Genomic DNA, 6,763 nt, shown 5'->3' with positions numbered 1-6,763 from the left:
GATAGTAATTGGTGAGTCATTTAACTTATATCAACAACATTTCCTTTATACCTTAATTTATTTTCCTTTTCGTTTCTCAACTGAACTTTAAAACTGAATCGTTACTAATCGACCAGGGTACCTTTCAAACTGCATCTCGAATGATACATGGCTAATTAATACAAAATGTACCATTATTTTCTTCTTTAATGCAGACAGTATTCAACGTATTCCGAAATAGTCAATGAACTAGTAATGCTAAAATGCAGTCATCTTGTCAAATTGTGTTCCCTATAGGTGTAAGTGAGCTTTGAGATTCCCGCTGATTTTCGTTTAATAACTATTTCAGTAATTTGTCATAAACATTTTGTTTAGTATTATCAAATGCGCTGTTCTTCAGAAGGATCTTTTAGTTAATTATAACAGAAGAAACAAAAGGACTGTAAATTGCGATACAGACATTATTATTTACAAGATTATTGTTAGAATATGAACATGGATTATACCAACATCAGGCCACTATTCTCGCTTGCAAAATATTGCATTACTAAAGTCCTTTTTTAGCACATGGCTTGATGACGGAATAGGTTAAATGAGAAATTCCAAAACCATATAAAATGTATGGTTGTAATGTTGTTTAAGATGCTTTACATTTAAAAAAAATGAAAACAGTATATGGAATTGAGAGAACTATAAATAAATATAAGAAAATGAATGAAGCGTTGTGATTCTAATCCTTCATGTCTGTTACATGAGAAAATATTAATCAACTGACCAATTTTGGCAAGATCTCGGTATTATGATTATAACTTATGCTCTAAAGATATAAGTATACTTAATTTTGAACTTGCCATTAAGCCAGGTATGTGGAAAATTGAATAGCTTAGGAAACTTGAGACCAATTCCTTCTTTAAACAGCTAACTACCTTTAATGAAAGAACATAACTATTAGGCAAAAACTGTTAGTCTTAAATGATGCCTCTGATAAGTTGGTACCCTGTAAATACATTACAATAGAAAACACAAACAAAGGAGATGATGATAATATTACTTTTTATAATAATAATAATAATAATAATAATAATAATAATAATGTAATAATAATATAACAAGTAAGAAAAGACATACATGCGCATTGAAAAACACAATGAAATGTATATGTTACCGCATATAATCTACAAATAAGTGTAACGCTGAGTTTGTAAATAAGGATGCACGTGTATTCTGAGACAAATTGTTCCCGTTTGTCTTTTTAAAATATCACGTGACTCCTTAACAAGCATTACTTTCACATAATCGTTTGACCCAACGTTTTACTTTTACAAGCTTTCAATATGCACCACTTTTACAAGCTTTTCTATCTAAGATACATGGCTTTCACAGTCCCGTATTACTCCATAACATAAATTATTTTCCACGTATTACGAATATCTCGTCTTTTTAAGTAATATAAAAGAGTGAGAAGCAACAAGCTTTGTATAATTCAACAAATAATTTATTTCCCTAGAATAAAAAGTGAAAATGTAAAACCGAACTTACGAAATTGCGAGTTAAATCCCAAATAATCATACAATTAAACACACACACACACACACACACACACACGACCTAATGATTAAAGTTCTGAAGAAACTTCAGTGGAACTCTAAATCAAATCCAACGCCGAAAATGTCCATGTACATCTGGTGTAATGTATCGTGGTGATGTACCAACAGTCTTGTGTTGGATTATAGCAATATAACCCAAGAATTAAATGATTATTTTAAATTTCACAATATTTTCAAGTCTCTCTTTCCAGGAATGTTATTTTTAAAGAGCACTTTATATTTTTTTCAGAGCAGATTCACTTGAATTACAAATTTGAATAAATAAGGTGGAGCCCAAATAAATTTACTGACAAAACAATAATACAACTGATTATGCTAAGATCTTAGAACACGAATAAATCATTTCTAGAAAACAAGATTAGATAGTTCTCTACCTGATCTCAGGCCTCAGTTAGAATTTTCAATGTTTGTAAAATAATATTACCTAATGGAAAGTTTCCTCTTAGGAGGTTCATAATGTTTACAAAATAAAATTTTAGTTATAATTAGAAGTCTATTATTAATATTATAATATAAAATCTAGCAAACAACAGGTACACCAAGTTTCAAAGTTGTATACTCAGACGGAGATAAATATTTTTGTACGAACTAAAATCAATAGTTCAGGTCAGTTAGAAAATGCACTTGATTTGACAAGGTCAGGTCCATTATCAATTGCATATAATGAAATAAAACAATGGTAAAAGCTATTTAAACAAATGCAAAATAAATATACATAACAACCAAAAGTCATATATATTGTGCGTGTTTTATCTTCCAGGAAAGCCATCGTTGAGAGAATCAAGGAAACCCGTCCTTTACCAGGCGTTCGAACTGTCATGCAACAATCCCTTTGGACTACATAATTTTACATACAGGTGGAAAATAAATGGTTCCGATGTAACTGACATTCGCACTGCAAATGCATATCATGTTTCCAGCCTGAACTTGACTGAAAACTTCAGCCAAGTTACATGTCAAATATGTTTAAATAAAACAGCAAGCAATGTTTCAAGCGAAAACTGCAAGCTTGATGACTGTTCAGAAGACAGCGATCCTTACGAAATCAAAGTAATCTGTGAGTAAATTCAACGTTCACACACACTCTCAACCACACACACACACACACACACACACACACACACACACACACACACATATATATATATATATATATATATATATATATATATATATATATATATATATATATATATATATATATATATATCCATACATATTAATGTCGAATCAATTTAATTTGAACTAGCCTAATATGGAAATCTGCTTAGGAGTATTTAACAAATGAACACTCTATATTTTTCTCCGGTGCGTTCGAATGGCTTAGCATGAACAGTCTTCAATGTATGGAATGAATCTCGAATTTACTATCACCTTATTGGGTTTTAAATGCTCCGATAATATATAGAAAGGTGCAAGTGTCTGCTGTAAATATTCGTCAGAATAATTTACCTTCTGAATCACTCTTGCATAAGGATATGAATGTCTTATGTTTTATACGTAAATCTAAAGCACTTTATTTGATACAGTAAATAGGATTTCTTTCTTTGAATGTAATGTTCCAACTTGAGTATGCACATGCTGAATTTAATACGGAAAGAAAACATTCCATTATGGAATATATCTATATCTATATATATATATATATATATATATATATATATATATATATATATATATATATATGATGTTATTATTTCTTTGAACAATAACAACTGATAGCGCAAAGGAAAGTGACATGTATGTAAGTAAATTGTGTGTTTGCCTGAAGGCAGTCAGCAGATATTAACACATTGACAAGTATTTTGTTGGTATGCTAAAGACTAATAGTATTTTATTATGGATGATGTAACGCAGATTCGGCATGTAGTGGACATTTTGATATTGCACACTGGTTTTAGGGGTTAAACATTCTCATGTATCAAGTCTGCTTGATATTGTATGCATTAATAACCTTATCGTACACAAGCCGAAAGTGACTTTTATTTGCAGCTATGCAATTTGATATGCAACAACACAAAAGTATGATGGCTGATAAGGTAGGCTAATCGACAAACTGATAAGCAAATACAGATGCGTATCATTCACTCGAATATCCTTTTTTTTTTCATTAAAATAAGTAAATTAAAAATATAGCGCTAGAAATAATCAGATATAATTTAATATAGTGGGATATGTAGAGATGTGCGAAGGAAAAAAATCTTTATTCCAAAAACCTGACATACTGATTTCACTAAATTGCTGGGTTAGTCACATAAAACACTGCTTACTTCAAACGCTTCTGCTTTATTTAAGCTCTGTCTGCAACGCATATGTATTTATATGCATGCTGTTATAGTACATAACATTAGAGGATAAGGTCAACTTTGAACGAGATTATAAACCTTTTCTTCGGTCTGAATTGAGTTGAAGTCAATTAGAGTTGCACCTTATTGAGATCTGATTGACTGTTAGGCATCAAAGACTACCACTGTGAAGCGTAATACATAACAGACCATTTGTAACTGTTATCACACAAACTAGTTGTTCCGTGCGACAAGTAAAACACAGCTGATTCCTCCACCACATCAACGGTTAAAAGAATGTTACCAGCGATCGTGCACTGATCACTGCAGTCGCTTCTGGGTGGTTTGCACCTAACGGCTCAGTTCATCGAGCTATGCATGCTTCGATAATCCTTTATTCCGTCACGATCTTTCGCATCAATCGACAATGTTGTTTAAGGGTGATATAAGATTAAGTTATGAGGGATTCGGTAGATTTTTAAAAAATAATCCAGGACTAAAAATGCATCATCGATGGAAAATAGCTTACACTGACTCAAGCAGAACAATGGAATATGGGACATTAATTCGTATTGGAGGAATGCAAACAAGACCTGGACTGTGTCCCCTATGTGGCAAAATGAGTCATGACCTTATTTTGCAAATTTCGATGAATTGTGCCTTAACCTTAGACGACAGAAACCACTTGATGGAAAGTCTATTTTCGTATATGCCTCCAGTTATTTACCGTGATTTCTGTGGTCAGATTGATGATGTTATGCTGATTATACTACTTGGTTGTTTAAATGACATATCAGAACGTTTAGAACTTGAGGCATGGATAAATATGACCAGATTATCTACCACTTATTTCATTACGGTAAAGGATATTATATATTCGATTCAATAGAGAACTCACACAGAATATAAAGAAAGAAATACTTGTACTGGATTGCAAAGCGATTATGAAACTAATTTTTTTGTGAGGATACGTTTTCAAATGTTTTATCATATATATATATATATATATATATATATATATATATATATATATATATATATAGTTTAGTAATGATATTAATTTATTTATTCATTTGCAATTGGAAATAATTCAGAGGACTTCAAAGTAACGAAGCCACCATTTTTGTGATTCTATGTATTTCATTGAATTTCAATTCTTTGTCAAAAAATCTACAGAAACTGGAGGAATAAAGGAATCACACACACACACATACACACACACACACACACACACACATATATATATATATATATATATATATATATATATATATATATATATAGAGAGAGAGAGAGAGAGAGAGAGAGAGAGAGAGAGAGAATAATTATATTAAAAAATGAAAGTAGACGAATAAGCCCTATTATATCTCCTTGGCAGTGTCCTTTCTCTCTTTCTCAAACATTGTCTACATACGAATATCAGTATAATGTGAACAAATATGTACATGTAGTTAACCTTGAACCTTTGGAAGGAATTAAATTTCACCCTAATAAGCAGAGCTCCTACAGGTTAAGATGACAATTTAAGTTTATGGTAATATACTTTCAGATGGACCGGACAATGTATCCCTGAGTGTCAAGGAAAGGCATTTTGACATCAGGGAATATGAGCCTTTCACAATAGAATGTTTAGCCAATTGCAACCCAAAGTGCATATTTTCTTGGACGGTTGAAGACATTTTAGAAGGCGAGAAATTATTTAGTACCAGCGAGAAACTAGTCTTCACCAGCTTCGAGTCTAGAATGGCCGGAGAGTATACATGTTATGTTACAAATAAAGAAACAAATATTACATCAAAGTCTTATCGCATTCACCTGCAGCAAGAAAATGGTAAATCTGATTGCTAGTAAATTAGATTTCTTTTGCATCCATTCTAACCAAACATACAAGGCATATTTGCAGAAATATCGTTATCGATTTATAATGCAATCATATTCATTAACTGCAATTATAAGAGATATCGTACAATAATTGGGCTATTAAAAAATGAATGGCAAACCGTTGCAAAAACTAATCTAACATATACTGACATTCTAATAAGGGACTAGCTCTCTTAACTTTCCTTAATCTTATCATTCCCTGTACCGTGTCAAGCTCGTCAGATAAACGTGTCAATAACCTACTAATTATATGTCTTACACACACACACACACACACACACACACACACACTTTATACCATATTAAATCATGAGCCAGCGGGATAAAAGCCAGAAAGAAAACAACTGACAATATTTATCATTACCTGAACCTGCAATATTGTTTACACATTCTTATACAGTCTAATCGCGTAATGTATATGAACAATTAACATAAATAACTGTCAGATCGCAAGTTAATATAGGCTGTTTCGTTTTCTAAACTTTAAGCTCCCGCAATACATATTGCCACTAAACTTTAACAAATCAAAATCCATCTTGTTGATATAGGTTACTGAAACTGTCTGTAAAATATTTACGTGGATAAATAAATGTTGCAGCAGCCAACAAACTAGAGAATATCTCTCTCTAGAATGCGCGAGCGCGCAACCGCCCTCAAAATATATCCATACGAGCTCTTGGTTTTATTGCTAAAACGATGAACTACCAACTATTTGCATATCTTTAAATGAATACCTAAGTAAAGAATTGAAAAATCAAATAAAAATCATACGCATGTCCGTAAACAATTGCATGAAAATAAAACTAGAATTCGACAGTGACTCTGCTTGAAAAATACAACCTTAAGCAAAACCTCACGGAAAGTTCGTGTTAAGAGTAATTCTTGCAATTTAATGGAAATATACTATTGCGTATAAATATTAGTAAATCAATACAACTACAGAACAAATTCAGATTTATCACAATTTTTAAAAACAGTCTGAACCATGTAAGGAGATGTAGGGGATTCTTT

This window comes from Sinohyriopsis cumingii, unplaced genomic scaffold (genome assembly GCF_028554795.1).
Source record: "Sinohyriopsis cumingii isolate HCF-2022 unplaced genomic scaffold, ASM2855479v2 utg000379l, whole genome shotgun sequence".
Classification (NCBI taxonomy): Eukaryota; Metazoa; Mollusca; class Bivalvia; order Unionida; family Unionidae; genus Sinohyriopsis; species Sinohyriopsis cumingii.
The sequence above is the reverse complement of the archived record's forward strand: the minus strand, read 5'-3'. Positions refer to the sequence as shown.